The sequence below is a fragment of the Globicephala melas genome, chromosome 10 (genome assembly GCF_963455315.2).
Source record: "Globicephala melas chromosome 10, mGloMel1.2, whole genome shotgun sequence".
NCBI classification, from domain to species: domain Eukaryota; kingdom Metazoa; phylum Chordata; class Mammalia; order Artiodactyla; family Delphinidae; genus Globicephala; species Globicephala melas.
Genome location: NC_083323.1, coordinates 92,103,626 through 92,131,119, shown reverse-complemented (window position 1 = coordinate 92,131,119; position 27,494 = coordinate 92,103,626). Strand labels below are relative to the sequence as shown.

General features: G+C 47.5%; 1 protein-coding gene across 1 annotated transcript in view; it reads right to left on the bottom strand.

Annotated features, from left to right (window-relative positions):
* Positions 1–27,494, bottom strand: part of GRIN2B (glutamate ionotropic receptor NMDA type subunit 2B) — a 425,420-nt gene that overhangs the window by 24,377 nt on the left and 373,549 nt on the right. The window lies entirely within an intron of this gene.

Here is a 27,494-nt window from a genome sequence, read left to right as displayed (position 1 = left end):
ACCACAAAAAAAAGATGAATCGGACTTTGTTAAAATTAAGAACTCTTTGAAAGACACCGCTAAAATCATGGAAAGACAAGCCACTGGCAAGATAAAAATATTTGAAAACAATTGAAAGCTATTAAGGAACTACAGGAATTAAATAAGAAGATAGCAAGACTCCTGAATAGTTAAAGCATCTTCCATCGGAAAACAATCAGAGAAATCAGCCAACACTAGAAGAATGGAAGGCGTGGTCCTGTGGAAAGCATTGGTCTTGGAGGCAGATAATTTGGATTTGAATTCCAGATCTTTCTCTGACCAACTGCATGAACATGGGCCAGTTATTTAAATTCATGGAGGCCCATTTTTCTGGAAGTATTATTTTTAATTAATATTGAGATAATATCTGGGATTACTTAACACAATATCTGGCCCATGGTGGATTCTCAAAACTATTAACTGCTTCCATGAGGATGACGTTGTAATAGCTAAAATTGTCCTATGTTAGATAATGTTCCCTAAGATGGAAAACTCTCATTCCCTAATTTGTTCCTTAAACTCAGCCAGTCTGGGGACCAAAAGGGTGAGTGTATCACCCCACAATTAGCCGAAGCAGAAGTGAGCCTGCCTTTTCCTTTGACGATTCTTGTCCCAGCTTGGTGAAATTTAAATAAAAACCTAGATCTTTAAAAAAACTGTCATTGGAACTTGAATTTTACTAAAATTCATGGCCATGGAGAACTGTATTTTTAGTGAGGAAGAAGGAAAAAAAGAATCCTCCACATGCCACCTTGATGCTTCCACTAAACGCCCTGTAATAAAACTTACCCCAAGCTGGGAGGCACTGCCTGGCACTTACTTAACCCGAATGACAATCTGTGCTCTCTGGGGTTTGGGGAAGGAGTAAATTAGTACTGTCCAGAACCGGAAGTCTTAAAAATCCATAGAACAAGAAGGACTCTAAGAAACAAATTTTTAAAATATTAAAAAACCCAATACACCAAGGAGACCAGCATTGAATTAAAAAGCTCAGTCTGCTTTTCAAATAGGGAATTTTATATAGTATTCCTTATTAGTCGCCTTTGGCCATTATAGAGCTTCCTTGAACTTGGAATCTTTTTCCAGAGCTACCCTGGTCGGGATTCTAAAAACATACAGAGGAAAATAAAAATGCAGAAAGGAAGGAACTTGGGGGATGGATCCCATTTCACAGATGAGGAAACTGAAGCTCTGAAGAGACCAAGGAAGTTGTTCCAGGCCACGTGGTGAAATAGGAGGACCAGCTTATAGGGCTTGACCCCGAGCTGAGTCGTCCCACTGCGGCTCAAATACCAGCCCCCTGGTTCTACTGCTCACTGGGGAGTGAAGCCACGCACTGTGGAGCCACCCGGTGAGGGTATCCTTCCCTTCCTGTCATATCAGATGCCAACACCTCCTTGGGATTCAGCACAGGGTGTCCAGCCATCACTGCAAGCACACTCTCGCACAAGGGCAAAACAGTGCCAGAATGTTAAGAGACCTGTAATCTCACTTGATCCTCCTAGAGAGCTGCCGGGAATCAGAATTCAGCACTTGAGCTCCTCAGACCATCATCTCAGACCCCATCTTAATGACCTCAAAGTGAATTAGTCTTGGCAGTGAGGCAAGGAGAGAGGTGCGGAGGCCAGGAGCAAAGGCCCTTTTCCCCACCCAGAGATGGTGGGATTAGGGGGCGCTGGGGCTGCCCCTTCCCAACAGAGAGGCTCTTCCGCAGCCTGCTTCAGAGGGAAAGGGAAAGGGGAAGGAGTCAAGGAAGTGGAGATCTGGGTCCATTTTGTTTAGTTATTAAATAAATATATAAACCGATTTTACTACGTATAAGGCAGTACTAATTTATTAATAGCAGCTACTCATATTCAACACCCATATATGTACTGGGAACAACTCACGTTATCTCCTTTAATGATAATTAAAATGCATCCATTCATTTGACAAATATATCCTGAGCATCTAGTAGTGCAGAGAACTGTATTTACGAGGATACAAGAAGTTTACATACCAGAGAGGCAGAGATGTAAACATTCATTCAATTTTTCATTCCTTTACTTTTTCATTCATTCATCTGTTCATTCATACAGACATTCAGCACATACTTATAGCATCTGTCACGATATTCTGGGCGCTGGGGATACAGTATGACAGGAGAGTAAGAACCTGCCTTCAGGGAGTTCACATTGTAAAGAAGTAGGGCAGATAACAAGTTGTTTTTTTTCTAATGTAATGGACTAATACAGAGGCACAGATTCTTTGCTAGTCCTTGTATAAGAGATGAAGTATGTTCCCTGTCCTTGATTCTGGCCTGACCTTGTGACTTGCTTGACCAATAGAATGTACAGAAGTAACATTCTGGGGCTTCTGAGGCTAGGTCATAAGAGCCTTGCAGGTTCCTCCTGGGCCTCTGTAAGAAGTCCTATGACCCTGTGGGCTCCACGCCGGAGCTGTCATATCTAGGCACTTCTATCTGCAGGCCCAGCTGAGCCCAGCCTTCCAACCACTCCAGCGAGGGCACCAGGCAACCCCGCCCACATATCTGACCCATAAACTGGGGAAATAAAATGAAACGGCCCTTGCTTTGAGCCACCAAGTGCTGGGGTAGGTTGCCGTGTAGCCATGGATAATGGGCACACAGGTGATCTCAAGTAGTGAAAACCAAGCACTGGGAAGAAATGGACACAGCTATGATACAGGATGAAGAGCGACTGGCCGGAGAATAAGTTTAGCCTGGCTGTCCTAAGAAGCCCCCTCTGAGAAAGGTGGCTTCTGAACAAAGCACTGGACGATGAGGAGGAACCAGGCACGTGAGGATCGGGGGAAGGGCAGCGGGTGTGGCTGGGGGACTGGGAGTGACATGCTGGGTGCCACGGAGCAGCGTGCCCATGACAGTGGAGGCCAGAGCAAAGGGCGCCATCCTGAACAGCCTTAAGGAGGCCACAGAACCGGGGCTAAGAGCTGAAGGGAGAGTTCTCTAGTAGGACAAGAGGAGACCAGGGGTTTTTAGATAGACACAGCAGTCTGTGCAGACGCAGGGCCCTGGGAGAGACCGGGCATGACTGGAGATCACGGGCAGTTTGTCATTGCCGGAGCCTAACAGCTATGGCCCTGGTAACTGGAGGGCAGCAGGGCTGAAGAGCCAGGGCCTGGTTCACAATGGGAGTTGAATTCTGCACAAAGGAGTTCAGAGTCCATGCTCTAAGGGAAAAGAAACAGCAGAGCCTCTGGAGCCAGACTGCTTGAGTTCAAATCCCAGCTCTGCTGCTTAATAGCTGTGTGACCTGGAGCAACTCACCTAACTTGTCTGTGCCCCAGTTTCCCCATTTGTACAATGGGGCTAATAATGCCACCTACCTCATGAGGCTTCTCGGTATTCAACAGGTTAATCTGGGCAACATGTTAGCACAGTGCCTGGCACATATTAAATACACTATATTAGCTATTATTACTGTCATCATCATCGTTATCAGAAGCAACTGAAGAATTCTGGCTGAGTGTCAAGGCTGGGTTTTTGTGTCAGAAAGAGCCCGGAGGGTCAGCATTAAGAGCAGGTTGGAAGGAATAAAGCAGAGAGACGGGAGCTGCGGAGGACATGCGCTCGGATGAGGGTCTGGGCCCCAGGGAGAACAAGGAGGGGCAGAAGCGCCGTCAGATTCTTGCTTACCGTCCAAGAATGTGAAAGAGGCCGTATGCACAGCTAGACGAAATCACGACCGCGGGCTGTGTACCAGTGCCACCGAAGTTCCACGGGAGAAAGGCTGCAAGCAGCCCGGCTTCCTGGATGGCTTCTTGAAGGAGGCTGCATTTAAGTTGGTAGGGGGATGGGTTGGGCTTGGAAAGGTGGAGGTGGGGCGGGAACGTCCCTTCACGTTAGAAGAACCCTCTGCCGTAAGACGCTCCTCGTCCGACTCTGTTCAGTTCCCATGGTGAGGAAGGAAACAGATCCTCGCGGAGTTATTTTGAGTCCACGATGGCAGAAGAAAAGAAAACCAGATGGCGCCCAGGCTTCTGTGCTGACGACCAGACACAGCCCAACGAGGTTCCTTAGTGCTAGACCTTGGGAACGACAGCAGGCAAAGGAAAGGGTCTCTACTCAAAGGAGGAGGGAGGCAAGAAATGCCTTCTGGGGCGGCTGGTGACCCTGAAAGTTGGCTCTTCTCCTTCAGTCGGGAGTCCGATCAGTCTATGCAAATTAGGACAAGCCAGCTCTGCGACCTTGCAGAGATGGATATTGTAATGTCCTGTTTGCAGGGTCCACCCGCGTGAGACGCGGAATCTGGGGGCTTTTGTCTTCAAAGCTTGACAATCCCACACATCAATATTCATTCCATCACTCTGGCTTTTCCATTTGAATCACACACACAAAATCAATGCCCAAATGCCACTCAGCCCTGTGAGGCACCCAGGAGAAAAGCTGGGAATGCTTAGGCTACAAGGGCAGCTTTTGCCCGGTCTGCTAATGAGGAGGTGGCAGAACAGCAGAATTCTCCGGGGACCACGTTACCTACGCAGCACGCTCCCGTTTTCACCGTTATCGCACCGGCACCCTCTGCTTTCACAGGACTGTTTTATCACTGACTTTCATTATTTTTTAGGTACAGTTCTATGCATTTTGTTATTCTATTGATTCATTCATTCATTTAAATGGGGTAAAATATACATAAAATTGATCTTTTTTGTTATTGATGTATCTTTGAATCCATTGTTTGTAGTTCGGTTTTGCTTTGTGATCCAATCTGAGAACGTTTTGCCTTTAACACAGGAATTTGTGCTATTTTTATTTATTCATAGGAAAGGTATGTTTGGTACTCAGTTTATCTTCTAAAAATGTCCTTCTGTTTTAACAATAAAAGTTACCATTTTAAATATTTCTAAGTGTGCAGTTCTGTGACCTTAAGTGCATTCACACTGCTGTGCGACCAGCACCACCATCTACCTCCAGGACTTTTTCATCTTCCCCAACTGCGATGCCGTACCCGTGAAACAGTAACTCCCCATTCATTCAACTAATTTTAACCACATATAGAATCTTGTAACCAGGAGCATGATCACGGCACAGAACAGTTCCACCACCCCAAGAATTCCCTTACGTTCCTTGTCTACGGTCCTCCTTCCACCTTTAACCTCTGGTGACCACTGATGTCTGTCCTCTGTTACCATAGTTTTGTCTTTTCCAGAATGTCCCACAAATGGAATCACACAGCATGTGACCTTTTGAGACGGGCTTTTCACTTCTCATAATGCCTCTGAGATTCATCCACTCTGCTGCTGTGTATCCGTAGGTCATTCCTTTTTATTGCCGGGCAGAATTCCACTGTATGGCTGTATTGGTTTGTTTATCCATTCACCCATGGAAGGACATTTTGGTTACTTTCAGCTCGGGGTAACTATGAATAGAGCAGCTATAATACTGACATACAAATTTTTGTGCGAGCCTATATTTTCATTTCTTTAAGGTAAATGCGTCATGAGAGCTACCACACTGCCTGGGACCCCGTCCCCCCAAGGGCATCTCCTTTTGCATCTCTCCTCTCTTTTGATCTTCCCAATTTTCCCATGAACTATAAAGTACATCAACTGTTATTATCTTATTATTCTGCCTGATACTCGTTCTTCCCGTAATATTATCCTACAGCCAAAGTAGGATGATGTATGTATGTGTGTGTGTGGCTTCAGACTCTGAGCAATACCCAAAGGCAGGACGGGGTGGCTGGGGAAGGTGGTCCCCGTCCTCTCCCACGGTGATACCTTGTTCGCCCAAAGAGGAAAGAAGGTCAGATGACAACACAGACCAGACTCTCTGAAGGTATGACCTTCACTGTTCCATGGCCCATAAGTACTTGGGACAGATGGGGAAAGCAAGCAGAGTGTGCTTACACTGAAAGGGCCATGTAATGATAGAACAGTTAAGTAAGGACATGGGTTACGGGCCCAGAAGATCTAAATTCAAAACTGAGCTCCACCGTTTATTAACTGAGTGACTTAATCAACAAACCATTTAGCTTTGAAACTGAATTTCAACAATGTTCAGGAGGAGAAATAAGGAATAGCATCTCATTACAAATCTTCCATTTCAAACTTGGGGCGCAGGGCAGCCACCTAGGACCCCACCATGGAATGAGCTGGCTGTGGATATAGTGATGGGTTAGAAAGTCAGACTCTTCACCTTCATGAGAGTTATAATCTGGGATGGAAGTGGGGGGAAAAATAATTGTTTTTACATTTCATTATACATTATTCATCGGAGAGAATACTGTTCTAATTCATTTGGAATAGGTGACTGACTTGCGATAACAATAACACGGAATGTAGTTAAAAGATACAGGTATATAAGGAATGTGCCCAAATTAACTCAGTTCTCTTCCTGGGCACCAGGAGAAATTGATCCTGGTGCCCAGGTGCTACCAGGAAGTGAGTCAGCATTTAGGAAGCACTTGACACCTTAGTTGTTTCTGCTCTTTTTTCTCTTGTTATTCATATTAGTACTGTGGTTGTCTACAGTGGCAAACACATCTAAGTTTGCATGTGAAGAAACCTGTACTTGGATGCAAGAAGACTGGTAAGTACGTCTTCACAACTCCGGGTGCTGTGCTTCTGGGGAAGGAGCCCCTTGCCTCTCTGAGCTGGGGCTCCAGTGGGTGACAGGCTGTAGAGGGGAGGGAGTGATGGAGGGAACAGAACTCGTTCTCCGCCTGTCACTTCCCTCCTGCTGTGGCCCAAACAAGAGCTTGTAGAAAAGAAAATACAAGTTCTTTGGATTCCTGGAATTTATAGTTAATGCTCAGTTTTCCTCATTGCAAAGCAGTCATTTCTTTTGTATTTTCCTAAATTCGCATATATAAGCCTTAATAAATATTTCCTGAAATATTTCATAAGATTAGACAGTGGCATCATAGTTCATGTTAGCTCGTTGAGGTTTGGTCCCTGAGCTAGTAGAGCAGAGCAGAAGGGCTTATTCCTGCATCATGACACTGTACCATGTCCCACTTGGACCCTGAAGTCTTAGGCGGCTGACCCTAAAGTATCAACATCAACACACATTTAATGTGGCAAATCCACGCACAAGTCACTGAACTCTGCAACGACTCTGAAATGAAATGGGGCAACAGACACAATTCTTACACTGCAGTTCAGTTGGAGATAATAGTGATGGTATAATACAGACACAGCTAACACGTCTATGCTCATGTACCACACAATTTACATAGAGTGACTCACTCATCTTCCCATCAACCCTATGAGGGAGGTATTATTATTCCCATGTAACCGACATGGAAACTGTTGCCCAGAGAGATAAGTAACTTGAAGAAAGCCACACAGCTAGGCTTCCAATCTAGGGTTCTCACACTTGACTGTAAAACGCATCACAGAGCTCTAGATACACAGAGTAGATGTTCAGCAGACACGTAGAGCAGAATAATCCAATGACTAAATGAATATGCCAAGTTCCAAAAGGGACGTAAGGAAAGCAAAGGCAATGGAGATTTACAGGGAGTAGAGATCATCATAAGAGAACGGGGATGAGGCGGCTACAGGGAGGAAGCAGAGATGGAGCTGACTCCTACAGATGGGCCAAGATGGACACAGGAAGGTGTGTGGGGAGGGCACTCAGGACCAGAGGAAGGGCGCCAGCAAAGATGCAGAGGGACCCGGGCACAGTGTCTCAACAGAAGTTGGAACGAATGTTTGTATGTGTGACTATGGACCACTGAGTTGGTGTCCAGGCAGGAGCTGAGCGGCCAAGCGCCCGTCATGGTCGGGCAGGGGAAGGACGCAGCATTTAGTTATCATTACACAGCTAAAGCCACCGAATGAAGGACTGAGAGGCTGGGGCGGGGATGCTCACTGGGGGTCTGGCCTGTTCCCAGGAGAAAATAACGGGAGGAATATATGGAAATGACATCAAAGCGTAAGCCTTGACGGAATCCAAGTCTGCTTATACGTTCAGAAGAAGGAGAGGATGTGGCAGAGGGGCGTCGTCCACACCACCTCCTCTCCCACTGCTTTCCTCGCCCTCCCCTCGTAGCCACCCTGGCCTCCTGGAAGTTCCTAGGAACACCGAAATCCCCGGATACCCATCGCTCCCTCTCGAGCTTCAGGTCAGACCTGATAGTCTCACTGAGACCTTCCCTGACCACCAGATCTAAAGATGCAACTTCTCTGCCAACACCATCTCCCTTCTCTGCTGTATGTTTCTCTGTGCAGTAAACACCCTTCCTAGATTGCATATAATTGCCTTTTACTTTTCTCCCCTCCGCCAACCCCGCCCTTAGAATACAAGTGATGTGAAGGACAAGATTTTCGTCTGTTTTGATCACTGCTGTCTCTCTGGCACCTAGAATAGTAAGTGGTACTTCGTAGGCTCTCAGCATGAGTGAACGACGAAATGAGTGAATGAACTGAATAGCGCAAATGCAGATCTATTTATTATATTTTAAAAAATCACTCAAAGTGCCCTCCTTACTGGCGAATGCATTATCAGGCAACACAGCTGAGAATGACTATTGTTCAGAGCTAGTGAGTGCCCTTCTGGCATCCCTGGTGAATGAGGAGTAATACGGCCTCGTGCCGGCTGGGGACACCTTTCCTGGTCCCGTCTCCATTTGACCTTCAAAAAATATATCCGAGCTGAGATCCCTCAAGAGCCTGTGAAGTTTAGGACTTGACAATGCGTATGGGTATTTCGTTGGCGCCAAAAATGTGACAGAGCTGGAGATGATTATGATAACACAGGGATGAAGGAAACAGAGGCGTAAGGACGGAGGCATTTGAATTTTATCCTTAAGTCATCCTGTGCCTGACGGGTGGCCTTGATCGTGCTTCCTCAACCTCCCCTTAGGCGAGACTGTTACAAAGAGCTGTTACCGTCTTCTGTCCGCTCACACCACTGCGCAGACAGACCTGTTAGGGGGCGGGGACCGTGTAGGTATTTTATGAAAGTTGGCGCTGGCAAAGAGACATGGCCTTTAAAGGAGATTTTAAGTCAATGGTACAGATGGATTCGCCGTGGAAACTGGGACTCCAGAGCTTCACTCGAAGCCCCAGCTGCTCATCTACCGTTTGGGGGACACCGCTGAGGGTTACTACCAGGATTTCCATATGCAGGATGTCCCAGGAACTTAGGGGCACTCCAGTTGTTAGCATGATGACCTGAGGTTCTCATCACAGTGGAAACAGCTCAAGGGTTGCGAAGTTGGGGTCAGGGGAGGGCAGCCAAAGGTCTGTGCCAGGCAGGGCTGAGGATCCAGGGAGAGGTGTGGCAGGGGGACGGGCACACCTCTGCTTTCCTGGCCACCAATCAGATCAGTCACTTCCAAACCAAGAGATGGAAACTCCAGCATGAGCACACACGCTCGCATTGTGCCACATTTACGCAGACCGGAACTCCTTGCCTTGGTCAATAAAGTCAGCCCCCAAGCAGGGGACATTGCAGCCTGCAGAGTATCAGCCCCGGGAGGGGGTCAGTGATCCCACCGTACACACTGCATCCCCTTCTGGGTTCACAAGGGACCCGCACAGGAGAGGGCTCCAACAAGTCCTTTGGTAAAGGAACTTATTTAACCTTGTTACAGCATTTTCCCGAACACGTTCTGCTGTCGATCTTTTAAAAGAATACCCATTATGTGTCCCAGGACACTTGCGGGACACTTGCGGGTGAAACAAAGTTTGAGAAATGCCGACTGAGCGACGTCCTCACTGTGAAGAGCGGGAAGCAGAGGCCTGGGCAGTTCATGACCTATCCAGGGCCAAAGGGCCGTCCCCGGCTCCTGTCCCCTCCATCCCCTCCTTCATCCAGTCACCACGTGCGCACTGAGCATCTACTCGGCACCAGGCGCTGCTCGAGCGTCAACATCGCGGGAAGGCAGAGGCTTCCGCTCCCCGGGGCCTTTCGGGGCCTTTAGGGATAATAAGAGTCCAGTTGTGCTTCCCTTGTCCTTTATGGGCCTCCAATTACAATGCAACGTCATTATTATAAGGCGACTGCTACAAAAGTAAAAGACCAATAACCCCATCAGGAGAGGAATGGATTTAACTTTTCCAGTTGACTGAGGGTTAAGTCAAAAGCCCTTTCACGTTCAATCCTTTTGTCGTCAGTCATCCTGAACCATGGTAACTCACACTCCTCTTTAGGGTTACCCTTCATCAGACATACTCGCTGAGCTCCGCTATGCACCATGATGCTGGGGTGGGAACGCTGCGTAGGAATTCAGACCCAAAAGATCAAAGATGGTTTAAGAGATTGGGTTTAATATGTGTTTATTCCAGGAAAATCTTAGAAACTGTTTTTACTTTTAATAAGTCCTTTATATAAAGCTGGTTTTATCATCATGTATCTCTTTTCCCTCTAAAAGTGGCAAGTGGCACTGTTACAGTTATTTCAGGGCTGGCTACCTCTTGTTAAATGAGTGATGGGAGAGCAGAAAGCACTTGCTGGACACCTGGCTGGTTGAGAAGCTGAGGTCTCACACTCAGAGAACACAGTCCAGACTTAGTGAGCACGTGCGTACACAGAGGGCCCACCACACCCTGCGCACGCATGAGAGGAGACGCCATCAGGGGCTTGGAGAAATCAAGTATCTTGCCAAATAAATCCTGAAATCACTGTATAATTTAAGACATGACCAGCCACAACAGTAGTATTATTCGGTATTCTCCTTATATACCTGCTTGATTTAGATGATTTGACAGCAGAAATCACAAGTCGAGCAAATTCTGAGACTATAAATGTCCAACATTTCTCTACATTACCCTCTCTTCCCCACCAGTATTGACGAAATGTTCCTCACATTCAAACGGCTAATAAAGAAAAGGACGTATTGGCTTATGCTATGACCGCTATATGAATTATATAACTGTCTTATGCATTCATTCATTCATTCGACTAAATAGTTCATTAACTCATTCTTCAACAAATATTTGAGCACCTGTGTTTGCCAGACTCTATTATAGTTACTGTGGATACATCAGTAAATAAGGACAAAAAGTCTTGCCCTCACGGAGGTTACGTCTAGCAGGGAGAGACAAACGTTGTAAATATGTTAAATATGAACATGTCACACCATATAATATAATTTCCATTAGTGGGGAAAAAGAGAAACACAGGTAGGGAGGGATAAACCTCTCTGAGAACCTCTTTGAGATTTTAGATCAGTTGCTTAACTGGGGGCCTGCCCTACAGGATGTCCTGAGCTTAGACTGCCTTTTAGGGTCACTGCTCCCTGGAAACTCTTGTCTGTAATAACATAACTCCTGTCGGTGCCTTTCTCCTTGAGTCTAGCCCCGCTAGCTTGGTCTGATGTGAATTCTCAGAAGAACAACTTCAAGTTCACATCAGATAAACATATTAAGGTTAATTTTTCCACTTAAAACCCAAGGCGTGTTTCGTCTCAGGCTTGGAGAGAGACTTCTTCTAGAATAAGCAAATGAAGAGAGAGAATTACTGGCATGGTAGCTTGCTTATGAATTGCCATATATATTTGGGAGAATAATCTAGATGAGTCCATTTCACACTTATATTTCTTTAAATCCTTACCTGGGTGGACGTAAATTAGAGGGAAACGTGTGCACTAACTGGGCTATTGTCTCAGCTACTTAGCAGGAAGTTATTCAAGCTTCCTTATCAAGCTCCATGATGATTCTTTTAAGATTCCAGCCCACCGGGTCCTTTTAATGGTTCCAAGTGCACGTGTCATGTTCCCTTTGTCAATGGTTTACAGAGAACCTAGTCTACTTTAAAACTATTCTATAAATTTCAAATCAGGAGCCAATTAACAGAATGGGAAAAAGTCTCTACCCAATGCCAGAGTAAACTGTAAAGAAAAAAGTTTCTCTGTATCAAAAGGTAGATGGGACCCTTGGTGAAGGGGTAGGTGTGATTGCTTGAGTTGGGAGGGTGAGGGTAACATTAAATACACAGGGAAAGGTACCATTTTCTTTACTCACTTAGATGGTGGGACGGAAAACTTGCTCCTTGAATCTGCTATGACATTAAATTGGATTGGATGGCTGGCCATTTGGAAATAGAATTAAACATCAAAGTAATAAGTCTGGCATGAGGAAAGAGGATATTAAAAGGATGAAGTTCAATTAGGGATCAAACAAAGTAACCCTCACAGGATGTAAAAACCACATGGTCCTGGAGTAAGAAGGGGCAGGAACTGGCTTTGTCAAAGCGTGGTCAGAAAGGATCATGGAGCCCTAGAGGACCACAGGCTATACGAGCCGATAACGCAGTGCTCCTAGTTAAATAGGGAGCCTATAATGGGAAGCTAAAGAGAAATGTGGCAGGTGGGAAGCACACGGCCAGGCCCTGTGATGCGCCAGTGGGAGGGCTTCATGATCACTGTGCTCCCTCCTGTAACTCACAAGTGAAATTTGAGAAGGTTCAGAAAACCATTAAAGGTAAGGGGAGCAAGTCTCATGCTGAAAGGTTAAAAGACTGGGTTTATTTAACCTTGAAAGGAACATCCAAGGACATTCCTCTATCATGGTACTTGATCTACTGTTTTGAGTGTCTGCCCCCCTCACCGGACTATGAGACCAGGGCTGTTTAAGCCCATCTCCAGCACCTCCCAGGTAGGGTTCCATGAAATCTGGGGACACATTTATACTAAAATCATATTCGCTGTTTATCAGAAATTCAAATTTAAGTAGGTACCCTATATTTCTATTTGCTAAGTCTGGCAACCCTACTCACAATGTAACTGTGGTAACCATCCAATAAATAACCTGTTGAATTAATTGCTATTAGGTACTGGGTGTTATGCTAAGTGCAGAGAACAGAAAAACTTAAACAAAAAGCCAGGCAGATGATACAACAGAGGCCTTAGTTAATCCAAGGAACTCTGGAAAAGTGGCAGGATTCTGCTAGGAGGTAGAATCCAGGTTGAAGTGGGGGCTTACAGAAGGTGGGAGGGGTTTCAGGAGAGATTCTTTGAGAAAAAGCAGCACAGCTACTGGTCTTTCTTATCCCCAGGCCTCTAGGCCTTAACCACGGACAGCGTGGCAGCCGCTGGGATAGACAGGGACAGGTGTGTAGTTGGACTCTGAACTCAGTGATGACAGGAAGGTGAGAGAGAGAGAGCGTGCTTGCACAGAGCTGTTCTGATCTTCCCACATCATATTCCGGGCAGTGGTTTATGTAGATATTTAGAGTCTATCGGCTGAATGAATAAATGAAGAGTAGACAGTGAGACTGAAAAACAACGCAGCTGATTGTTTAGAGAACACCATCACACTAGGCTTGCATCACAGAGGTACGCAAGATAAGGGGCACTAACACAGCATGTCTAAAGTGTGAACTGGCCAGTGGAGACCCCTCAATGGTATAGAACATGGGAAGAGAGCTCCCTGGCTTAGCTACCGAGAAGAGGAGCTTCAGGGACTGAAACCATTGGGTCTCAGGCTCTTCTCCCAAACCCACATCTAACTTGACTTTCTGGGAATTTTCCAAATGGCGAGGGGTCATTGGGGAGCATTAGTCTTTCCTTCATTAGCGGACCAATTATGATAGAGTAGCAACTCTTTACGACAATAAGAACATGATTTCTATTGCTAAGTAAACTAGTCAAAATGGATATTAATAATAAACGTAGGGATGTTATAAATTCTCTGGCTTCATCAATAATTCGCAGTGCAGCTAAAGTTCTTTTCTACATCTTAAAGAGACCTTGAGGTAGAAGCAGTTAGGTTTACTTTTTCTGGGAGTCTGAAAGGACAGACGACTCTTGGGCAATACAGACCATGCAGTTAGGGAAGGCTTTAAGAGGAGCCCAGGTTTATCGTCTGTCCACTCCTGTAAGAAACTGTTGGGGTAGGGCCCACTTGCCCAAGGAAATAATATTTGAAGTAGCCGTTTTCTATCACAGTGATGGGTGACAGACAGAGATTTAGAAACGACCACTGAGCTCTTACTCAGCACCTAGGAGGACGCTCAAAAAGCATCCTAGGAGGGGCTTTTCTCTCAAAAGCCCCACAGGATGGCTGTAAAGAGGTCCCGGGCGCCTGCTGCCCATGGCAGATACCCTCTTTCCAGGCATCCCTGGATCCAGAGCTATTTTCAGGGAGTCTAAGCACTGCAGAGTGGCACCTCCATCCTCCCCTGCACACCCTTCCAGCCCTGGCATAGTACTAGTCGTCCCCACCCCGTCTCTGAATCTCACTGAAATAGACAAGTGCAGGGATCCTGGAGGGTAGAGGGAGGGTGGGTCCTAGAGTGGATTAGGAGCAGTTTGTCTGTGGCTTTCCAAGCACATGTTAATCATCTGCTGGAAACAGCACGGCCTTTGTGAGATGGATTCCGGCGCAAACCCTGGGTCTGTCATAGGATCCGAACCCTAACATTTACTGAGGGATGCAACACTATTCTAAGCATTTCACGGTATTATAAGTATAGACAGTACGATACATCTTTAATCAGCACAACAGCTATAACGTAGGTGACATTTTTATCCCCATTCTATAATTAGGAAACTGAGGCACCAGAGGGGCTTAGGAACCCAGCCATACCACATGCTTTCCAGTAGCTGAGTCTTAGTTTTCCCTTCTGGAAAGCAGAGGTAGCATCTGCCTAAAAGGTCTGGGAGGAGAAGTAAAGAAGACCAAGAATGTAGAGCATCTAGCCCAGGAAGGCAACCCCTGGTCAGGGATGACTGGTCCACTCTGAGACCATAACTACCGATGTGGTTTCCATAGTGACTACCACGGATGATGGTCATGGTTGCTCACACTGCAGAGGAGCGCACACTACAAAGACTGCTTTATTTTTGGCTTTGGAAATGCAATTTCTAACAGGCAGGCCCCAACCTATGAACACGCTGTCCTCAATAGTTCATTTATAAGTCAGCTGTTCAGAAACAGAAATACATTTCCCCAGAGAAAGAAGACTGTAAATGCTTAGCTCATTAAAGGCAATTTAATCCATAAGAAAGCAGAACGTCAGTGTTAATATTATTAGTTTCTGTTCTGGGAACATTCATTCACTTAACACCCTTCTATAATGTACCAGGCACTATCCCAGGAGCTGAACAGAGTTATTGAAAGCATGTCTGTTGCCTCAAGGAGTGCACAGTGCAGTGAAAGAAATGGGCATCGATCAGCGATTCTAGTGGAGGGTGACAGGTGGGGTCTGGTGGTGGTAGGAGGACAGGGGTGGGGTAGCTGGGCTGGGGAGAGGCAGGAGACGGTGATGAGGCGCTGGAGGAAGGGGAAGGGCTCCCCTCTGCTTGGGGTCAGGGCTGGCCCTCACACTTCTCTTTCTGTACTCATACCCCACTTCCTGGGCCCTGCTGCTTTTCTAAGCTCCCCTCCAGGGCATCCAAAAAGTCTCTATTTTCCTACATGATCCATGGCCACAAAATCAAAAGCCCCGTGTTTTCAGTCCAAAGGAATCACATCTAAGTGTCAAAAGGGAGACAATCTTAAAAACAAAAGAGTCTCTGAGGACACGGGGAGGGGGAAGGGTAAGCTGGGACGAAGTGAGAGAGTGGCATGGACATATATACACTACCAAACGTGAGGTAGCTAGCTAGTGCGAAGCAGCCGCATAGCACAGGGAGATCAGCTCGGTGCTTTGTGGCCACCTAGAGGGATGGGATAGGGAGGGAGGGAGACGCACGAGGGAGGGGATATGGGGATACGTGTATATGTATAACTGATTCACTTTGTTATACAGCAGCAACTAACACACCATTGTAAAGCAATTATACTCCAATAAAGATGTTAAAAAAAAAGTCTCACTAACCTGTGATTAAACTATTACTAAATGTCCCCAAGATCTCTTCATTCTAAGTAGCAGATTGTTTAAAGTTTTTTAGTTCTTTATATAAATGTTTCAACTAGAAAGCACGTGAAAATGTTCCACAGCAGCAGCGGTCACGCAGACCAATAAGCCCCGCTTGAGGACTGCCCTGGGCACCATTTTCTTTCAGGGATCCTTCCTTCCTCGCTGAACCACGCGTCCTTCAGATCCTGCAAGGATGTCGAGGATGCCGCGCTGTGCACGGAGTGCTGCTTCCGGCAAGGGAGGGGGAGTGGTGGTAGACTGGCCGCTTGGCTGGGTCATCTGTAAGCCGGAGGGACTCAACCTGGGTGTAGTGCATGATGTGTGATTTCGCGACCTTTCAAACCGAAAACTGAGGGCACATCATGAAGACTATTCAGGAGGGGCTGGAGAACTGCCAGCTTCCCAACAAGCCCTCCCTGCAACCCCCAGTCCCGCTCCTGTCACCGAGACCACACCACCAAGCAGAGGTGCCCGTGCTGCTGGGAGCTGTGTCTGGCCTGTGCCACCCCCAGCAGAGACGACCAGGGCGACAATTACCTGATTCTGTTAAAAGCCTCTTTTTGATGACTCGGGACTGAGAGGAGAGATTGTAATTCTAACTCAAGTGCTGGGGTGAGGGGACAGCGGGAGGCAGTCAAGAGCGAAGTCAGTCCTCCCAGCTGTGATCGCTGGGAAGACTCCTGTTCTGCGTATAGCAGCTCCTGGAGGAACCGTGCAGGCCTTTTCCAAAGAAATGAATCTCACCATGTGAGATCTTAAGTGTTCATTGATTTCTTCGTGCGCGCGCGCGCGCGCGCGCGCGTGTGTGTGTGTCGTTCTGTGCCCTTCCCATGGTGGCTCATGCTTGTCCTTGACTGCAGGTCTTCTGAGTATGGATACATTTATGGTTACATCTGACCCCCAGCTCACTGACGTCCACGTGTCCCGTGAACTGTTATTTATAGCTGTCAGACCACCTCTTCTCATCACAGCCTGGAATCACTGCTGCGCTGAAGGCTGCTTGGCTCTTCAGCGCTGGAATATCAATTTGCATAATGAAGCAGGTGAGAGAGGCTCCTGCCTGTTCAGGCGGCCCTGACTGGCGGAGAGAAAGGGATTTGGCCGTAACTGGCCGGAATTAATCTGATGTGCTTTTACAAGGAGAAACGGAAAAAAGCAGAAATTGCCCAGCACGCCCCGTCAGAGCCGCATGTGCACCCTCCGGTGTGTGCGCGCGTTTGCAGGCATGGGTGGGTGTGTCCCGTAAAGACACGTAAGTGGATGACCTTGTGTGTTCAAGTGCATTTTTTTCCCCGGGAGCATCACTCCCTAGTGGCACCTCTGCCCGGGAGGTCTGCAGCCGCAGCGTGCTTCCTAACGCGAGGCTGTTTGCCATCTTGTCCAATTTGTACTCGAGGCCACTAGGAGACATCACTAGACATCACAGCGTTCTCTCTTCAGTACCAGGATGACACCCAGCTCAACGGCTCTCTTGTACTCGGTCCAGAAGAGGCCAAGTCCCAGCTGTCTCGCGGTCTGCTGGCCATCAGTTCTTGCAAGAACTGGAACTGCCTTATGCTTAACTCAGAACCCAGTGCCGTGCAAGTGATGAGCTGGGAGATGGGTGAGGAAGTTTGAAGGAATTAAGCCTTGAACACATTTACTATCGAGGTGGCTTCTAGACTTAAGCCACTGATGGTCTCCTAGCCACGAGCACTTCAGAAGCAGTAAGTGAACACAGTTCTTGCTCTAGTTCCCTCCTAAGAGGAGGATGGAGCTGGGGGAGAACGATACATTTCCCTCCTCTCCAATTCTTTCCTCTCTCTTGAGAGTAGGATCTTTTCTTTTCTGGCCAGATTAAGTATGTATATTGGTTACTTCCTGGAAGGGAGAAAACATGGTGCCCGACAACATTCCGTGTCTCTTTGATTCATTCATCCAGGCAACACTCGTCAAGTACGTGGCTCTTAAAGGCGCGAGGGGCTGAGTTCAGAAACAAAGACAATAGAGCCCTTGGCTATTCCTAGACTGGATTGAACAGAAGTCTCTTCTAGGTTCCTGTGCAGAGGGTCTACCCGCTCTCAGTGGGTTGGTGGGCTTCCATAATCACCTCCTTGAGAATCCGAGAAGCCAGGTCAGACAGGGTCCCGTGACGGGGGCTGGTCTGGGCTCTGCTGCCCCAGGCCTGTGTCTCTAGAAGCGTGTCCCTCCTCCCCGTGTCCACACAGAGAGCACATGGGGCTACGGCGGTGCGGTAAGACAGGACGGCTGCAGGCTCTGGAGTCGGCTCTCCCTGGATCAAATCCGATGCCCTCACTTGCTAGTTGTGTGACTTGCGAATTTGCTTATCCCTTAAACGACTCTCCTCATCTATGGAAAGATGTCGATAATATCTAGCGCAAAGGGTGGGCACGAGGATTAAAGGAGACACAGATGTGAAGAGTCTGACAACAGGCACATAGCGTGTGTGCATTAAATAGTTCAATCATTGCTCATGAATAAGGGCCGAGGCGGCCGTGTGTCTGCAGGAACCCCAGGTGCTGACACCGGCTCTCACGGGACCTGCCCCTGAGCTGTTCTGTTCTCCCCCGGTCTCTGGGGGGCCTGGGGTGGAAGGCAGAGAGTAGGAGAAGCCGGAGGCGGGCAGCACCCACCTCGTGGTGCCGTAGTGGGCCGGCATGGATGGTCTCTGGACAAGGCCGCTGTGCAAAGCAGACTCTTCTCCTGGTCAGGCGAGTTCACGGGTTCCCGAGAGCCTCTCGGTGAGCACCTGGGTCTCGCTCCCTGAAGGAGCTGCTCGTCTACATCAATCCCTCCGGCTCCCCCGCCGGCTGCCACCCTCCCATGTATCTCTGGATGGGCAGCTGCCTCATCCTGAGCAGGAAGCCCAGTGGGCAGGTACCTTTAAAATCACCTCCCTCCACTCCCGGCCCAGACTGGCCCCCTCCTGCCCGAGTGGCCTGATGTGGACTCGAGGGATGCAGGCCTGACCTGCCGTGGGTGGGAACCTGTCACCTGGGTCTTCTCAGGTTTGGGGCAAATGCCAGCCCCTCCCCCATTCTAACCACAGGGGGTGAATGCCAAGCTCTCCCAGTGACCCCCTCAAAGCCCCTTCAGTAGGTCTGAGGGGTGGGAGGAAAGTGGAGGGGGCGCAGCCCTCCAGTAGCTCCCCGCAGAGCGGCTCCTCTCTCAACCCTTTTCACATGTCTGGTTTCCTGGCTGCGTCCTGCTCAGGCGGCAGCTCTTGCCACCTGGACTTTTATTTCCAGCTGGATGGACAGAGTCCTGTTTCGTTTGAAAGGGTTCCCTGAGTGACTCTGATATCAAGACTTGGCCCTAACCCACCCCTTCCTGGGTGTCGCCAACACAGACAGGTCCACATGGACAGACTAATCCTATGACGATTACACAGAGGACCCAGAACCCCGATTTTCCTCCTCCCGACTCTGCCTCCTGAAAGTCTAAGCTGCCTGCACCTCGGGGACCCTCCATGTGGGCAGCTGTCAGGGTCACACTGGCCTGGAGCCATGGCCCTTGACACTCTGCATCTGATCTTCCCAAATAGGGCAGAAGAAATGTCTGAGGCTGTGGTTCCTGCAGAGCTTGAGCCGTCTCTCCTGGGCTCTCTGTGACCCTCGCTGGAAAGGAAACCTTGACATGAATTGTAGAAGAAATGGTTGGGCTTCCCCAGCCTCAGGCTCTCTCAGCCACCACCCTCACCCCGCTCCGAACACCCGCTTCCCTACCTTCCTGGCCCGAGCACATGCCCAGCTAGCCCGGCTATGCAGAAGGCTTCCCAAAATACAACAGGCTGCACATGGGCCACTGAGGCCCTTGCCCACCTCTCTTGCCACCATTATGGGGTGGAGGGTGTACTGGAAGCGCCAAAAGACCAAAACAAAGGCCCAGAGCCAGCCCGGGCCACAGTCTGCACTGTGAATACAGTTCTGACGTCTCTAAAACTTGATTCATTTTAGGCCCGATGCCTTTGGCCGCATATAAATTTTCATGGCTGCGTTAATTTGTCTCAAAGGACTTGAACTTAGTTGCCCAGAAGTGAAACACTAGTTCTTAATAAATCCTCAAAACACAAGCTAAGATTTCATCAGCCTGTAAAAGCCCCCTTTACGGAAACATTTATTTCTAATTTTTGTTTTTAACCAGAGAGAAAAGGATGTTGAGGAACTCTCTTATTTTTCTTGGACATCTATAAACTTCGGAATAAAAAAACTGCTTTCAACAGTTAGCTAAGTGCAACGGCTCACTTCTCTCACAACCAGAGACTTGACCATAAGTAGATTCGAACTTCTATGGGATTCCCCAGGGCCGCTTGCTCTTCCCAACCTGGAAGAGATGGCCTGACCAGAGAGGCCCCATATGGAAGCCACACAGATAAATTCAAGGACCTGATCAGTTCAGAGACACGCTCACTATTTTCTCCCGCTCTCAGCGCACCCAAAGCTTGAGTACTGCACTTGGTGGTACATGCTTTGAGTTTGGTTAATAAAATTGTTTGTTGTCTATTGCTGGCTTTCACTTGGGGTCAATTCGGGTGGGGAAACTGTGAATTCATCCTCATGCTAATCTGTGTAGTAGCAATTATAAAAAATGTCATGGCTCCAGGAAGGCATCTATCTCTCCAATACCTTGCACAGGACCACCTTTCTAAGAAGAGATGCACAGAGCAGATCTAGCTTACGATTGGGTTCTGATGTTCGTTTTTCTTTCCTTCTTTCTCTTTCCTTCCTTTTCTTTCTTTTCTTCTTCCTTCCTTCATTTCATTTTTGTTTCATTTCACAAAATGATGGTTCCACTAATATCAGCAGAATGAGACAAAAGTTTCTTTCTTTTCCAGGTAAAGACGTCCTTTCTCAGATCAACTCTGTAAAACGGAAGTTCCTATGGACATGGGAAACTTGAGCTCCTTATGCATCTTGGCTAAGTGTCAAGTTCCTAACTACCCAGTTATCCTGTTATCTTTATGTAGTTTCGGAGGATGGAGATATACGTATCTATACACACATATGCACACATATACTTGCATATGTGAGTGTGCACTCCTACGTAACAGGGAAGATACATTCATCTACATGAAGAGAGAGGACACCTGTTTGCCTTTGATGAGCAAAACATCACTTGTACCTGATGATCAAATAACGTCCCTTGCAGTCCCGTGATAGGAACAGCACAGTGAAATCCAGAATATAAGAGGGCTGCATTAATAATATTTTCCCCAGAAGAGTGGTGAAAATGATACATCTTACAAAAACATGTCCTCAGTCCCCTTTGACAATGGCCTCCCTGCTCAGAGGTCTAGTAGAAGGCTGCGCGGGGAGCGTACACACAGATAACACGCTACGTACTGGGAGAAACTAACAGTAATCAGGCCCAAGGACAGAGCAAAAGGGAGCACACAGTGACACGCGGGATTTTTATTGTCTCCTTAAAATTAAGCAGCAGGGAGAAGACTCCCTCTGGGTGTAAACCATATCTCTGCAAATCTTCAGGGTGACGTAGATCTGTTCTTCCAAGCAGAGGAGATTAGTCGGGGGGCGGGGGGGAATGAACTGGATTCTGCTGTAAGAAATACCCGCTTTGGAAGGACGGGGCTGGGTGGCTGACTAGAGCAGGTGAGTAAGAGCTCCAGGGTTTAAGGGGGGCAAGCCCCTGAGAGTGCAGGTTACAGGAGGGGCACTGAGGCCCCGTGTTTGTTTCCCGTGGCTGCCACAACAAGCCTCTGGCGGCTTAAAACAATACAAATTTCTTCTCGCACGTTCTGGAGGCCAGGAGTCCAAAATCAAGGTGTCAGCAGGGCTGCGCTCCCTCCAGAAGCTCTAGGGGAGAAGCCACTCCTTGCCTCTCCTAACTTCTGGTGGTTCCAGGTGTTTCTGTGGCTGCCACACTCCCGTCTCTGCCTCTTACTTCTCCTGGTCTTCTCTTCTGCGTCAGCTCTCTCTCTGCCTTTCTCTCATAAGGACACTTGCCATTGGATTTAGCAGCAATCCAGGACGGTCCTAACCTGAGATGCTCAACTTAATTACATGTGCAAAGATCTTTTTTTTTTCCAAATAAGGTCACCACTCACAGGTTCCAGGGATTAGCATGTGGACGTATCTTTTGGGGGACCACCGTTCAACCCCGAGAAGCCCCAACAGTATAGCAGAGGTGGGAGGTGAGGTATCCTGTGTGGGAAGTCACAGAGGGTCAGGACGCAGGTGGTCCTTCAAGGAGAGGAGGGCAGAGCGAGGCCTGATGCTATAAAGGGGACACGAGAGGAGAGGAAGGGGACCCTGGGGTTCCCTCGGGAGCTCAGCAATCAACACGGGGACACCCGTATCCCTGGGCCGGGAGGGTGGCCACTGCTAAGCCCTACTGGACGCCTCAGTCAGGGCGGCCAGTCACGAATGGACTCGGGAATTAGAGCTCACGGGGGCCAGCTGGGGGCCGTAAGCAGTCCCGTTCTCAAAGAAACCTAGAGGAGTGCTGAGAGCTGACCCTGGGCAGCAGAGCTGGGCTGCTTAAGCCCCAGGGCTTTGTTCTGGATGCACCTGGATGGGGGCCGCCCTGGCAGGAATGAGTGGGTTCAGTACTTGGGGTGGTGGTCCATGCATTGGACCGGCTAATTAGGTTCAGCTAATTAGGAGACAAATGGGCACGTGTCCCCTCTCCCACCCATGTGTGTCCTGTACCCCGTACAGTCCCAGGGTTTGGGGAGTTTTCTTCTCTTGTCACTTCCTCCAGAACTGCTCTTGGCCAGCTGTAACAAAAGGACCAGATGCCCGACAGCTCCAAGGGACTCCAAGTAATAAATCACACCCTTTTTTTGCTCAGCTACCTGGAGGCCCAGCCCAGGCCCTCATTTCTAGGTCCCCGGCTAGTCGGTCATTCCTGCTGCTTTGCCTGGTGAGCTACTTTTAGTTCACTGTTCCATGACCTGACCAAGATGGTCTGGGCCAGGACCAGGGTGTGACAGATCAGGCTTGAGGTCAGCTGCCTCCACTGGCTTCTGGCCTAAAGTTAATAGGGCAAGGAAGTACCATTTGTACAGTGGCAAGCAAGGCCCATGTCCTCACCCATGCTCAAATGCCATCCAAGCATCACACATCAGTGTAGTTGTGGTGTAAATATCTTACCCCAGGCCGGCTTTCTTCCAGGATGCACACGGACACGTTTGTTTGCGTGCTGATTTAAAAAGTCATACACTGCCTATCTGCCAAAAGGACATGAGACAGCGTCCAGACTCTACGGAACTTCTCAGAAACTCAGAATAATCATCATCTAGAAAAGCCACGGGCTTCTTCCTTAGTTTTTAGAAGGCTACCCTGAATGCACCTTCAATGTTGCAGGCGAAGATGTCTGCCCTCCTTAACCAGATAAACACCTTTTGACATTTAAAGTTCATAAAGTTCCCGTAGTTCCTTGAGGAAAAGAACAGCAAAATACAATGCGGGCGTATGTCACACTGGTGGCAGGAATGTGTAAGGTAGGGCGCAGCCTCGGGAGCCCCCGGCCTGACGGCAGCCCCTGGTGACCTTGGCGGCCTCTGCCTCCCTGCAGGCTGCCTTCACCCCCTGAACCTACCACTGACGCTTCTCTGTCCTGCTGCCACCCCTCTGCCACCCTCCAACAGTGGCTTAAAGCTCACGGTCACAATAGGCCCAGGCTAAGGTCCATTTGTGGGCCATTAGCCTGCCCAGGTCCACGAAAGCACCACCATTCTCTGTTCAAAGCAATGCCTCTGAAAGACTTATTAAATAAGGGGCAAATGTTAAAATACTATCTAATTATTTTGGATCAGTTAATCAGATAGCTCCCCTTTAATAGGGGAAAAGGATCCCACTTGTTGAGCTTCGGGAAGGTAGATGGGAAGGTCAGGAAGAAAGAGGATTAACTGGAAAGAACACTGGAATCTGAACACGGTGGCACACGGCTGAGGGGCTGTTGGCCAGCCAGGAACATCAGAAGGGCAAATGACTTAACCTCTCCAAGCTTCAAGTTCCTCATCTACAAATGAAGGTATGATTATAAAAGCACCATTACATAAGAAATCTATGTAATGTATTTGGCATTACGCCTGGCTCCTGAGAGCTGAAAAAAATGTTTGCAGAGATATCAGTGTTGAAGTCATATTAATAATAATGATAATTGCTATTATTATTATCAGTCCTAGTAGTAGAGGTAGTAATAGCAGTCTTGGCAGTGGTAGTGTATGGTGACCTGAGAAGGGTTAGGTTAAGTGGAACCAAAACTGAAGGTCATTGAATGAGAGGGTAGGAGATTCAATGAGGAAGTGGGTGGGGTGCAGGGGTGTCAATACCGATCCTTAGCTGTGTCATAACTTTGTCTGGGATTCACTACAAGGGAGACATCCTGGCAAAGTGACTTTTAAAGCCAAACACACAGAAACTCAAACCCTGGCTCTGTCACTTGATAATGTATGACTTTAGGGAATCACGAAAGTTCCCGGAGTCTCAGTGCCCGTATTTGTAAAATGGGAATAGTCATACCTGATGAAGATTATTCATATAACATATATGTAAATACTTAATGTATCCAGTGCCCGGAAAATACGTCTCCTGTTCGCCTGGCCAAACTCTCCTCCATGCTGTGGTTGGCCGACTGTGAAATGAGAAATCCATCTGGATAGCTGAGAATATGAGAATGAGCACTGTGGGCTCTTTGTTAAGAGAAGAAAGATGTCACCAGCTTCCTTATATCCTCCTCCCACTGGGAGAGCTGATGGAATGTACAGTAGGGCTGCTAAATGTTAGCACTTGCACCCATATTTAGTTATAGCATGTAGTGGAATAATTCTGAATTCAATGATGTAATGTGCTATTGCAAGATGGAAGCCATCCAATAAAAAAGGAGCCCCCGAATAGGATTTCATGGAAATTTAACTCTGAACGTTCTGACTTTGTACCTTAACATAAATGAGATCTGGGAACATTTTCCTGCCATAAAATTGAAGACAATTTCTTAAAATATCTAAATCTAATGACGACAAATATCTCCCCATCATCACTCCAAAATATTTATCGTTTGGTCTGAGTTACATGGAAGATATGTCATCCGTGATAGTCTAAACAAGTATAGAAACCCTTCTCCACTTTAAATGTTACCTTCCTTGATGAAAATTTCATGGCACTGAAAAGAGAGTCTTCAAAGTCACCTCATTTCTGTTCTCAATGTTATCGTTTTGAAGACTTTATTATTTTCTTTTGCTAAATTCACAGAATATACTTCCTCTCATGTAAGTCATTCTCAAGACTTAGTTTTCTTTAGGTGTTTTGAAGTCAAATTGATAAGAATTTTGACATTTTAAGTGCACTTTCAGAAAACTCTCTGACTTATAATACTGTTCCTGACACTGATCTGCAGTTGTATGTCATTGGTTACTTAAAGGTTTTCTATACTTCTGTAAATTATGTTGACACTTTCTGGTCAGATGCTATTTTGTCATTTGCAGAGTTCTGAAGTGGATCAGATAATCATTTTCAAACTGAACAGCTGTTAAAGGCTTCTTGCTCTCTTGCTGCTTTCTTTGCCTGTAATGCTTAGTCCACTGCTCTGTGCAAGAGACTCTTAAATTAGTACACCATCTCTCCCTCTCACCCTACAGACTTTTTGTAAAAATGATAACCAAGTTATGGTCACTGACCCTGTGAAGCTCATGGTCAAATAAGGGGAGATATGGACAGGTACACGTCTGTAGGTTACAATGTGGGAGACAAGCGCTATAATAAAGGTATGAATGATTGCCATGACAGAGGTGACGATGGCTAACTTCCCAGATGAGCCCAGATGAGAAGGCTTTACAAATAAAGGGATCTCTGATCTGTGTCTTGCAGTTTCAGTAGGAGTTTGGTGAGTGAAGAAGTAAGGAGAAGAACACCCCAGGCAGATGCAGAGAGGTGTCGCTGGGAAGGCTAAGGAGGCAAGGATGCCTAGAACATAGGATGCGAGGGCCTACGCCTTGGCTGATGAGACGGAGTTGCTGGTGCACACTGGGAATCACTTGTAAAAGCCCTGAGCGCCACGCCTGAAAAGAGTTGTCTTTATTCTGTAAGCAATGGAGCCTCTCAAGTTCTTTAAGCAAAGATGGGATCCAACTTCTCAGAACGTAACCAACGTGGTGTGGAGGACAGACAGGGGCAGAGCCTCTCTGTTCAAGCAGCCCAGAACAAGATGTTCTTTCCAAACCACAGAAGGGAAAACAATCTCCCTCCATCTCAATTATGCTTAGTTCAAGTAGAAAATCATTCAGTTGTTGCCGGATGGCCCTTGAGAGGATGAGAAACATAAATACAGTGTCCTAACCAATTCTCAGAGGAAACGAAAGAAAACACTGTGATGATTGTGGTGGATCCCCTACTTCACAGCCCAGAGTCCCCGGAAGGGCTGTGGCCCACCACCCTTCGACCATGTTATTTACTGCATGGTGACACGGTCCCACCACACGCTGCATGGGGACATAATCCGGCACACCTCTGCCGTTCCCTGATGTGAGGATATGGTCCTCCGTACCCCTGACAGATCCACACGTGGGGACATGGTCTGTCACGCTTCTGCCACATTCGTGTCTTAGGGTGGCCGTGGCCCACCTCAGCTCCGTCACATCCAAGTACGGAGCCCTGGGAGATCAGCTGCTCTCAGCACCACGACTGCCCAGGTCACAGAAATAGGCACAAAAAGTAGCTGTAGAAAGGGATGAAGGGAGAGGTCTAGCTCAGAGTTTCTGAGAGGATCAGAATGGTAAAGGAAGGACGCTGACAAAGGAACAAGGAGAGAGAGAAAGGTTGAAAGTGAATGAAGTGATAGATGGATGAATATCTGAAGAAATGCATAATAAATCATGAGTTAGAAAAAAAGAAGTAAAAAAAGAAAAAAGCTTAAAGGTAAGGGAGAAGGAAATAGAAGAGAGGGAACGTTTTTAAAAGGAAGGAAGAAAAATAAAGTGAAAAGGAAGACAAACCAAAGAAAGAGCCAACCTAAAGAGGTGAACATCGTGAGTGTTCCATGTATGTGTGTGTGTGTATATATATATATATATTTTTTCATTCCCTTAAGAAGCTGTTTATCTTCCTTAAGCTTTTGAATGTCCTTGGTGAGTAGTGAGAGTAGATGGAGAAATCATAACTTGAGTCCCCAAAGAGAATATCTCCTCCTTTTCATTCTTCTCAAACCATCTGCGAAGTGTTTAAGGTTTTGTCTTGGGAGAAGCTGACCCACGTGATAAAGCATGAGCTACATCTGACCTATGTGGTCTAAACACACATCCGTCTATATCACATAGTTTCATCCTGGGGGAAGGGGTGGGAAATCACATTTTCTAAATCTTAAGGAAACGGAGAAGAGGAGACATTGTAAGTGAAAGTCTCCAGAGTGATTTGGGGTATCCAGGGGCTCTCCTGGGCACTCCAGGAAGGTAGCCGCTAGGACTGGGGTTGGACCAGAGCTCCCACGGAACCTGTGCTGCTTCCAGCAGACCTAGAGAGTCACATGTACTGAGCCTGGGTTTTTACACATCCTCACCCAGAAAACATGGCAACCAGCAGACACTTACTTCCCTTCCTCTCTTCGCGGCACAGGCCAGCAGGGAGGCCTGCGGTTGGTATGGGGACAACCCATTCATCGGCACCCCCCGATCCAGTTAGGTAGCAGCTACCTTTCTTCAGGACACAATGAGAACAATCCTTCTCCTCGACCCTGGGAACCT